Source organism: Miscanthus floridulus, chromosome 17, assembly GCF_019320115.1.
Source record: "Miscanthus floridulus cultivar M001 chromosome 17, ASM1932011v1, whole genome shotgun sequence".
NCBI lineage: Eukaryota > Viridiplantae > Streptophyta > Magnoliopsida > Poales > Poaceae > Miscanthus > Miscanthus floridulus.
The window spans coordinates 98,797,964-98,810,222 of record NC_089596.1 but is presented as its reverse complement, the minus strand read 5'-3'; positions in this window follow the sequence as shown (position 1 = coordinate 98,810,222).

Below are 12,259 nucleotides of genomic sequence, written 5' to 3'. Positions count from 1 at the left end.
TGAAGACATGCCTATTCACCAAAACAATACTTGGGTGGCTATGGCATAAAAGACTTGCTCATGTTGAGATGAGCTCACTTAAGAAGCTAATGAAGAATGATTTGGTGAGAGGGTTGAAGGATATGAAGTTTGAGAAGGACAAGCTTTGTAGTGCATGTCAAGCCGGCAAGCAAGTTGCAAATACTCATCCAACAAAAGCTTTCATGTCAACCACAAGAGTGCTAGAACTCCTTCACATGGACTTATTTGGACCAACAATATACAAGAGTTTGGAAAGAAATATTTATTGTCTTGTGATTGTTGATGACTATTCAAGATACACATGGGTATTCTTCCTTTATGACAAATCCAAAGTTACATCATGCTTCAAGAAGTTTGCCAAGAGAGCACAAAATGAATTTAAAGTGAAGCTCAAGAAGATTAGAAGTGACAACGGCAAAGAATTTGACAACACAAACATAGAAGCCTATTATGATGAAGTTGGGATCAAGCATGAGGTCTCCGCAACTTATACTCCTCAACAAAATGGTGTAGTTGAGAGAAAGAACCAGACATTGATCACTCTTGCAAGAACAATGCTTGATGAGTACAACACTCCTGAAGCTCTATGGGCGAAAGCTATCAACACCGCTTGCTATGTATCCAACCGCCTATTTCTTTAAAAGTTCCTCGGCAAGACACCTTATAAGTTGCTCAATGGGAAGAAGTCGGACGTCTCCTTCTTTAGGGTGTTTGGTTGCAAATGCTACATCTACAAGAAGCGGCAACACCTAGGAAAATTTCAAAGATGTTGTGATATTGGTTTTCTTGTTGGTTACTCATCAAAGTCCAAAGCATATAGAGTATTTAATCATGCCACCGGCTTAGTTGAAGAAACATATGATGTGGAATTTGATGAATCTAACGGCTCCCAAGGAGCACATGAGAATCTTGATGATGTAGGTGATGAACCATTGAGGAAGGCTATGAAGAATATTCCGGTTGGAGACATCAAGCCTAAAGATGATGAAGATGATGTACAAGTAATTGATCCACCTTCTTCATCAAATGTGCCACAAGATGATTATAAAGATGGGAGATTAGAAAATGAAGACACTCATGTATCCCATGATCAAATGGTGGCACAAGCACAAGATGTTGATGCTCCACAACCTCCTCCTCAATTGGTCAATAGAAAAAACACACCTCTACTACAAGATCATCCACAAGATCTCATCATAGAGAGTCCATCAAAGGGTGTAATGACTCGCTCACAAAAACTTGCTTCATTTATTGCACATCACTCTTTTATCTCTTGCTTTGAGCCTACTAAGGTAGAAGAAGCTCTTCAAGACCTGAATTGGATAAATGCCATGCATGAAGAGTTGAACAACTTCACCCGCAATAAAGTTTGGACTCTTAAAGAGCGACCAAAAGGTGCAAGAGCCACTAGAACAAAGTGGGTGTTCCACAACACACAAGATGATCAAGGCGTTGTTGTGAGGAACAAGGCAAGACTAGTTGCAAAGGGGTTATCTCAAGTTGAAGGTTTAGATTTTGGAGAGACCTTTGCACCGGTTGCAAGACTAGAAGCCATTCGTATCCTCCTTGCATATGCATCACATCATGACATGAAACTATATCAAATGGATGTGAAAAGTGCATTTTTAAATGGCTTTATTAATGAACTAGTCTATGTTGATCAACCTTCTAGGTTTGAAGACTCAAGATATCCTAATCATGTTTATAGGTTGTCCAAGGCGTTATATGGGCTTAAGCAAGCCCCAAGAGCTTGGTATGAGCGCCTTCAGGACTTCCTCATTGAGAAGGGCTTTACCATTGGGAAGGTCAACTCCACACTATTCACCAAGAAGCTTGATGGACATATCTTCATTTGTCAAGTGTATGTTGATGATATCATCTTTGGATCATCAAATGAAGATTCTTGCAAATAATTTGGTGAATTGATGTCGAAGGAGTTCGAGATGTCAATGATTGGAGAGCTTACATTCTTTCTTGGTTTTCAAGTCAAGCAAATAAGAGAAGGGATTTTCATCTCTCAAGAGAAATATACAAATGATCTTTTCAAGAGATTTAAGATGGATGAATGTAAGCTAATCAAAACACCAATGCCAACTAATGGACATCTTGACCTAGATGAGGGAGGTAACACGGTTGATCAAACTCTCTACCGCTCTATGATTGGTAGCTTGTTATATTTAACCGCATCTAGGCCCGACATCGTGTTTAGTGTGTGTGTGTGCTAGGTTTTAAGCTAATCCTAAGGAAACTCATTTGATTGCCGTTAAAAGAATCCTTAGGTATCTTAAGCACACATCAAGCATTGGCCTTTGGTATCCTAAATGAGCTATATTTGAATTAGTTGGCTATTTCGATTTGGACTATGCCGGTTGCAAAGTTGATAGAAAAAGCACATCCGGAGGGTGCCATTTGCTTGGTAGATCACTTGTGTCTTGGTCCTCTAAGAAACAAAATAGTGTGGCTTTGTCCACTGCCGAAGCGAAATACATTACTGCGGGTGCTTGTTGTGCACAAATTCTTTATATGAAACAAACTTTGCTAGACTATGGTGTAGTTCTAGAAAAAGTACCTCTTTTGTGCGACAATGAAAATGCGGTAAAACTTGTAAATAATCCAGTTCAACACTCTCGCACCAAGCACATAGATATCCGTCATCACTTTCTTAGAGATCATGTTGCAAAGAATGATATTTCATTACAAGGTGTAAGGACCGAGGATCAATTGGCGGATATCTTCACTAAACCACTAGATGAGGCGACTTTTTGTCAATTGTGGAATGAGCTCAATGTTCTTGATTTTAGTAACTTCACTAAAAAATAAGCTTGTGTTGTCCCTTGCATTGCATTGTAATATACAACATGTTTAATCTTTGGTAATGCATATAGGGCTTGTCTAACATGGTTAAGATAATCGCCGTAAAGCGAGTGAAGAAGCTTAACCTTGGATCAAACTTGACAAGCAACTAGATTTACCTTCAAGTATTGCATTGCATATGCATGAATGTTGCTTTGTTGTTTATCTTCAATTGCACTCTTATTGCCTATTTTCCTAAAAAGAATTATAGCCTGAGGCAAAATATTTTGAAAAATTGGAGGGTTTGATAGAGGTCACTCACATCAGTACTAATTGGTGTTTATTTAGATCTTATTGAAGTTGGGACTTAATTAGGAACAGGCAGCATGAAGGACTTTGAAGATTTGCTGAAAAAAAGAGTGATCGGACACTGCACCGGACTCTAAAGTCCAACGTTTGGTCAGTTCACAGGAGGTGAACCTGCTGCGATGGAGTGACTGAACTTTGCTATTCAGCGTCCGGTCAGATGATGTTCCTGTGTCCGGTCGATCGAAGACGAAGGAGACATGTTACATCAGACTCTGGCTATGTCCGGTCGGTGTTCACCGAATGCGTTCGGTCATGATTCCAGGGGTTTTGGACCTTTCTAGAATCGACCGGACTCTAGGTGGCAGCGTCTGGTCGTTGCCACCGGAGTGTCCGATCAGTAGAAATCGTGCGGGTTCAGGACTTCTTCTCGGTTTCCTTTTCTGTCTCGTCGGGGGACCCCTTATAACCACGTTGTGACCTATCTCGCTTCTCCACCCACGCCGTCCACGCTCTAGCGCCACTGCCCATGCCGCGCCCTGCCTGTGCCCAAAGTTTTGCTAGGCGCTAGGCGAAATCTAGGCGATGACCCTTAGCCTAGTGACTAGTCCAGCCTAGGCTAGCCTAGGCGATGCTATGCGTTTTTCTAGGCGTTTTGCCAATTTATATTTATATATCAATATATAATATATACATTTATAGCACAAATCATGAATAATTTAGATAAAAAAATAGGGAAGGACCAGTAGACATACCTTAGGTCCTTTGTCCTTAGTTGCAGTTGATACACTACTGATCACTGAATTTCCTGCAGCACTGCTGCAATAGAAGTGGACAACACTTTAGATGCAATTGGGCATCAATACAAGTGATACAAAAAATAGGAAATAGCAAGTTAGGTACTTATCTGAGGTCTGAGCCTTCTGCCATCTATTATCAGCATCGCCGATGGGTCTTGCCAGGCGGGGAGGAGGCTCGCCGGTAGGATCTGCTTCTAGGCGAGCAGCATAGCTGGCGAGACCTACTTCCTAGCGGGGAGGAGCATGACCTGCGGGGATGAGCTCGTCGAGGAGGAAGGAGACCGGCGGGGAGCAGCGTCGCCGGCGGGTCTTGCCAGGCGGGAACGAGGCTCGCCGGCGAGATCTGCTTCTAGGCGAGTAGCGTAGCCGGTGGAACCTGCTTCCCGGCGGAGGTCGAGGTCGAGGCGAGTACGACTTTCTCTCCCCTTATCCTTCTCTAGCACAGCAGCGTGTGGCTTTTTCCCGCGCCTAGAGCTTTGCACGCACGCGCTCACCTGCGGAGCCATTCTTTCACGTGCGATGGCCTGCGTCGCCCACCTAGCTCTATTCCGTGTCGCCTAGGGCTCCTAGGCACCACCGAGTCGCGCCTAGCTCCGCCTAGTCGCTCCCGCCCGCCTAGAGGGGCGATTACCCCCTAGTCTAGGCGCTAGGCCATAGCCTAGTGACTAGGCGCGCCTAGGTGAGACGTAATCGTTGATTTTCAAAACTTTGCCTGTGCCGTCGCGCCCATCGTTGTCCATGCCTATGCCATCCACGCCACCGTGCCCTACCTGCGCCACTACCCACGTGCCATCCACGCCTGCACCATCCGCACCGCCGTGCCCTGCCAGCGACCACCGTGATTCCCGTGCCCATGCGCCGTCAGGCCACCACATCCCACAACACGTGCTAGAGCTGCTCTCCCCACGCCTCTGCTACACCCTCACGCCTTCACGCCCACGTAGTTGCCCTAGCGCCGCTGCACCACTGCCGTCGGGATCTTTAGAGGTCTTTGTAAAGATGTGTTCAATCGGGTAAGGAACCACAAAGATGCCCATGCACTATGGTCGAACGTTTATGCGCTCCATGAGGGAACAAAGAGTGAGCATGAGGAACGCTATCATCTTATCATGAAAAAGCTTAACTCTTTTGAGATGCTTCCTAAAGAATGTGCTAATGAAATGTACTCACGCTTGAATATTCCTATAGAGGAAGTCAATGGGCTTGGATTCACTCAAATGCAATCATCCGATGTTGTAAGAAAGATCTTGAGTGTCCTCCTCATTAACAAATATGGGCATATTGTGACTGTGCTTCATCAAGGTGATCTTTCCACCGCAACACCGACACAAATCTTGAGAAAGATCAATGCTCATGAGATGTACATGCACATCACACCTCAAGATGGCTCATCCTCTAACAAGAAGAAAGACAAAGACTTGGCATTCAAGGCTAGCCAAGAGAAGGGCAAAGCAAGACTTGAGTATGAGAGCTCAAGTGATGATGAAATTGATGATGCAAGTCTTGCTCTCATGGTGAGAAAAACCACTAAGATGCTAAAGAAGCTCAACAAGAGTGGCATCAAGTTTGATGGCAAGAAGAAGGAGTTCTTTACTAGCTCTAGAAGAAGCTAATCTCCGAGATGGATTACTACAATTGTGGAGAACTTGGTCATCTAGCACACCAATGCACCAAGCCCATGAAAGACAAGTTCAAGAACAAGTACAAGGGCAAGAAAGATGACTCAAGCAATGAAGAAGAAGATGAGAAGAAGAAAAACAAGCCATACAAGAAGAGAGATGGCAAGAAGGACTTCCACAAGAAGAAGAAAAGTGAAAAGGCTTACATCGTCGGTGATTGGCTCACGGACATTGATCCATCTAGTGGCTCATCCGATGATGATAGTGACAACGAGAAGGTGGCCACCATTATTATTGACTCTTCATCATCTTTACCGCCACCATCGCCATCATCCTCAACACACCTATGCCTTATGGCCAAGGGTAATCGCAAGGTATCAAATGATGATAGTAGTGGTGATGAACATGCTAGCAATGATGATAGTGATAGTGATGATGATGAATATGAATCACCTTCTTATGATGATCTTGTTAAATTGCTAAATCAATACACTAAGATCATTAGAAAAAGTAGAGCTAAGAATGAAAAATTAGAAGCTAAGAATGATTCTCTTTTAGCTAAATATGATGTAGCCGAAAAGGCTAGTGTTGAGCTTAGAGAGGCAAATGATGCCATATCATCCAAACTCAAGGAGCTCAAATCTTCAAAGAAAGGGCTTAAAGAAAAACATGATAAACTTGAGAGGATACACAATGAGCTCATCACTAGCCACAACATGCTAAAAGAAGAATATACTACTCTTAAGATTAATCATGATAATTTTGTTATTGCTCAAGAATATATATCCTATAAGCCACATGATGCTACTAACAATGTTGTTAAGATTGATATAGCCACATCATGTGATGATTTGTTCATTAAGAGCATTGAGCAAAGTTCTAGTAGCAAGGGCAAGCAAGTGGTTGAGACCGAAGATTATGATGAGTTTGTCAAGCTCAAGAATGACAATGAAAAGCTCAAGAAAGATCTTGAAGAGATCAAAAGCCACAACACTATTATGCTAGAAACTCATGATCATGATGGTGATTTGATTCTTGAGAATGAGAAGTTAAAAGAAGAGAACAAGAAGCTCAAGGAAGAGAAAAATAATGATGCACTCAAAGAAGAGAACAAGAAGCTCAAGGAAGAGAAAAATAATGATGCACTCAAAGAAGAGAACAAGAAGCTCAAATTGGAGAAAGAGCATCTCAAGATTGGATTGAGCAAGTTCACAAGAGGCAAGCATCTTCAAAGTGAGCTACTAATGAACACCACCATGAAGATGGATAGAAGTGGCATTGGGTACTTGGCAAACCAAGAGAAGAAGGCTCAAGCTCAACAACAACATAAGTCAAAGCCAAAGAGATGTTTTGAGTGTGGACAAGAGGTCACTTTGCTCATAAGTGCCAAACTCCACCACCACAACCCTTGCCCAAGCATGCTAGATCTTTTGCCTTCAATGCTCATTACTTACTTAGAAAGGATTCTAGTGGGAAGATGAAAGTCATGTTCTTAGGACCTCCTAACAAGAATAGACCTAAGAAAATTTGGGTAGCAAAGTCACTTGTTGAGAAGGTGAAGGGCCCTCAACAAGTTTGGGTTCCTAAAGCTTGATCTCTTGTGTGTAGGTGAACTACAAGACCGGTGGAAGTCATTGGGTTATTGATAGTGGTTCCACACAACATATGACCGGTGATCCTCGTATGTTCACCTCACTAGATGAAGAAGTAGATGGACAAGAAAGAATCACATTGAAGATAACTCAAAGGGCAAGGTGAAAGGATTGGGCAAAGTGGCAATATCAAATGATCATTCTATCTCAAATGTGCTATATGTTGCTTCATTGAGCTTCAACTTACTATCCATTGGACAATTGTGTGATCTTAGCTTCCAATGCTTATTTACCGAGAAGGAAGTTGTTGTATCTAAGAAGGATGATGATCAAGTGATATTCAAAAGATTTAGATACAACAACCTATATCTAGTGGACTTCACCTCCGAAGATGCTAACTTGAAGACATGCCTATTCACCAAAACAATACTTGGGTGGCTATGGCATAAAAGACTTGCTCATGTTGAGATGAGCTCACTTAAGAAGCTAATGAAGAATGATTTGGTGAGAGGGTTGAAGGATATGAAGTTTGAGAAGGACAAGCTTTGTAGTGCATGTCAAGCCGGCAAGCAAGTTGCAAATACTCATCCAACAAAAGCTTTCATGTCAACCACAAGAGTGCTAGAACTCCTTCACATGGACTTATTTGGACCAACAATATACAAGAGTTTGGAAAGAAATATTTATTGTCTTGTGATTGTTGATGACTATTCAAGATACACATGGGTATTCTTCCTTTATGACAAATCCAAAGTTACATCATGCTTCAAGAAGTTTGCCAAGAGAGCACAAAATGAATTTAAAGTGAAGCTCAAGAAGATTAGAAGTGACAACGGCAAAGAATTTGACAACACAAACATAGAAGCCTATTATGATGAAGTTAGGGATCAAGCATGAGGTCTCCGCAACTTATACTCCTCAACAAAATGGTGTAGTTGAGAGAAAGAACCAGACATTGATCACTCTTGCAAGAACAATGCTTGATGAGTACAACACTCCTGAAGCTCTATGGGCGAAAGCTATCAACACCGCTTGCTATGTATCCAACCGCCTATTTCTTTAAAAGTTCCTCGGCAAGACACCTTATAAGTTGCTCAATGGGAAGAAGTCGGACGTCTCCTTCTTTAGGGTGTTTGGTTGCAAATGCTACATCTACAAGAAGCGGCAACACCTAGGAAAATTTCAAAGATGTTGTGATATTGGTTTTCTTGTTGGTTACTCATCAAAGTCCAAAGCATATAGAGTATTTAATCATGCCACCGGCTTAGTTGAAGAAACATATGAATGTGGAATTTGATGAATCTAACGGCTTCCCAAGGAGCACATGAGAATCTTGATGATGTAGGTGATGAACCATTGAGGGAGGCTATGAAGAATATTCCGGTTAGGAGACATCAAGCCTAAAGATGATGAAGATGATGTACAAGTAATTGATCCACCTTCTTCATCAAATATGCCACAAGATGGATTATAAAGATGGGAGAGTAGAAAATGAAGATACTCATGTATCCCATGATCAAATGGTGGCACAAGCACAAGATGTTGATGCTCCACAACCTCCTCCTCAAGTGGTCAATAGAAAAAAACACACCTCTACTATAAGATCATCCACAAGATCTCATCATAGAGAGTCCATCAAAGGGTGTAATGACTCGCTCACAAAAACTTGCTTCATTTATTGCACATCACTCTTTTAGTCTCTTGCTTTGAGCCTACTAAGGTAGAAGAAGCTCTTCAAGACCTAGATTAGATAAATGCCATGCATGAAGAGTTGAACAACTTCACCCACAATGAAGTTTGGACTCTTGAAAGAGCGACCAAAAGGTGCAAGAGCCACTAGAACAAAGTAGGGTGTTCCACAACACAGCAAGATGATCAAGGCAGTTGTTGTGAGGAACAAGGCAAGACTAGTTGCAAAGGGGTTATCTCAAGTTGAAGGTTTAGATTTTGGAGAGACCTTTGCACCGGTTGCAAGACTAGAAGCCATTCGTATCCTCCTTGCATATGCATCACATCATGACATGAAACTATATCAAATGGATGTGAAAAGTGCATTTTTAAATGGCTTTATTAATGAACTAGTCTATGTTGATCAACCTTCTAGGTTTGAAGACTCAAGATATCCTAATCATGTTTATAGGTTGTCCAAGGCGTTATATGGGCTTAAGCAAGCCCCAAGAGCTTGGTATGAGCGCCTTCAGGACTTCCTCATTGAGAAGGGCTTTACCATTGGGAAGGTCAACTCCACACTATTCACCAAGAAGCTTGATGGACATATCTTCATTTGTCAAGTGTATGTTGATGATATCATCTTTGGATCATCAAATGAAGATTCTTGCAAATAATTTGGTGAATTGATGTCGAAGGAGTTCGAGATGTCAATGATTGGAGAGCTTACATTCTTTCTTGGTTTTCAAGTCAAGCAAATAAGAGAAGGGATTTTCATCTCTCAAGAGAAATATACAAATGATCGTCTCAAGAGATTTAAGATGGATGAATGTAAGCCTAATCAAGACACCAATGCCAACTAATGGACATCTCGACCTAGATGAGGGAGGATAACATGGTTGATCAAACTCTCTACCGCTCTATGATTGGTAGCTTGTTATATTTAACCGTATCTAGGCCCGACATCATGTTTAGTGTGTGTATGTGTGCTAGATTTCAAGCTAATCCTAAGGAAACTCATTTGATTGCCATTAAAAGAATCCTTAGGTATCTTAAGCACACATCAAGTATTGGACTTTGGTATCCTAAATGAGCTATATTTGAATTAGTTGGCTATTTCGATTCGGAACTATGCCAGGTTGCAAAGTTGATAGAAAAAGCACATCCGGAGGGTGCCATTTGCTTGGTAGATCACTTGTGTCTTAGGTCCTCCTAAGAAACAAAATAGTGTGGCTTTATCCACTGCCGAAGCGAAATACATTACTACGGGTGCTTGTTGTGCATAAATTCTTTATATGAAACAAACTTTGCTAGACTATGGTGTAGTTCTAGAAAAAGTACCTCTTTTGTGCGACAATGAAAGTGCGGTAAAACTTGTAAATAATCCAGTTCAACACTCTCGCACCAAGCACATAGATATCCGTCATCACTTTCTTAGAGATCATGTTGCAAAGAATGATATTTCATTACAAGGTGTAAGGACCGAGGATCAATTGGTGGATATCTTCACTAAACCACTAGATGAGGCAACTTTTTGTCGATTGCGGAATGAGCTCAATGTTCTTGATTTTAGTAACTTCACTAAAAAATAAGCTTGTGTTGTCCCTTGCATTGCATTGTAATATACAACATGTTTAATCTTTGGTAATGCATATAGGGCTTGTCTAACATGGTTAAGATAATCCGTCGTAAAGCGAGTGAAGAAGCTTAACCTTGGATCAAACTTGACAAGCAACTAGATTTACCTTCAAGTATTGCATTGCATATGCATGGATATTGCTTTGTTGTTTATCTTCAATTGCACTCTTATTACCTATTTTCCTAAAAAGAATTATAGCCTGAGGCAAAATATTTTAAAAATTGGAGGGTTTGAGAGAGGTCACTCACATCAGTACCAATTGGTGTTTATTTAGATCTTATTGAAGTTGGGACTTGATTAGGGAACAGGCAGCACTGAAGGACTTTGAAGATTTGCTGAAAAAAAGAGTGATCGGACACTGCACCGGACTCTAAAGTCCAACGTTTGGTCAGTTCACAGGAGGTGAACCTGCTGCGATGGAGTGACTGAACTTTGCTATTCAGCGTCCGGTCAGATGATGTTCCTGTGTCCGGTCGATCGAAGACGAAGGAGACATGTTACATCAGACTCTGGCTATGTCCGGTCGGTGTTCACCGAATGCGTTCGGTCATGATTCCAGGGGTTTTGGACCTTTCTAGAATCGACCGGACTCTAGGTGGCAGCGTCTGGTCGTTGCCACCGGAGTGTCCGATCAGTAGAAATCGTGCGGGTTCAGGACTTCTTCTCGGTTTCCTTTTCTGTCTCGTCGGGGGACCCCTTATAACCACGTTGTGACCTATCTCGCTTCTCCACCCACGCCGTCCACGCTCTAGCGCCACTGCCCATGCCGCGCCCTGCCTGTGCCCAAAGTTTTGCTAGGCGCTAGGCGAAATCTAGGCGATGACCCTTAGCCTAGTGACTAGTCCAGCCTAGGCTAGCCTAGGCGATGCTATGCGTTTTTCTAGGCGTTTTGCCAATTTATATTTATATATCAATATATAATATATACATTTATAGCACAAATCATGAATAATTTAGATAAAAAAATAGGGAAGGACCAGTAGACATACCTTAGGTCCTTTGTCCTTAGTTGCAGTTGATACACTACTGATCACTGAATTTCCTGCAGCACTGCTGCAATAGAAGTGGACAACACTTTTAGATGCAATTGGGCATCAATACAAGTGATACAAAAAATAGGAAATAGCAAGTTAGGTACTTATCTGAGGTCTGAGCCTTCTGCCATCTATTATCAGCATCGCCGATGGGTCTTGCCAGGCGGGGAGGAGGCTCGCCGGTAGGATCTGCTTCTAGGCGAGCAGCATAGCTGGCGAGACCTACTTCCTAGCGGGGAGGAGCATGACCCATGCGGGGATGAGCTCAGTCGAGGAGGAAGGAGACCGGCGGGGAGCTAGCGTCGCCGACGGGTCTTGCCAAGGCGGGAACGAGGCTCGCCGGCGAGATCTGCTTCTAGGCGAGTAGCGTAGCCGGTGGAACCTGCTTCCCGGCGGAGGTCGAGGTCGAGGCGAGTACGACTTTCTCTCCCCTTATCCTTCTCTAGCACAGCAGCGTGTGGCTTTTTCCCGCGCCTAGAGCTTTGCACGCACGCGCTCACCTGCGGAGCCATTCTTTCACGTGCGATGGCCTGCGTCGCCCACCTAGCTCTATTCCGTGTCGCCTAGGGCTCCTAGGCACCACCGAGTCGCCGCCTAGCTCCGCCTAGTCGCTCCGCCCGCCTAGAGGGGCGATTACCCCCTAGTCTAGGCGCTAGGCCATAGCCTAGTGACTAGGCGCGCCTAGGTGAGACGTAATCGTTGATTTTCAAAACTTTGCCTGTGCCGTCGCGCCCTCGTTGTCCATGCCTATGCCATCCACGCCACCGTGCCCTACCTGCGCCACTAC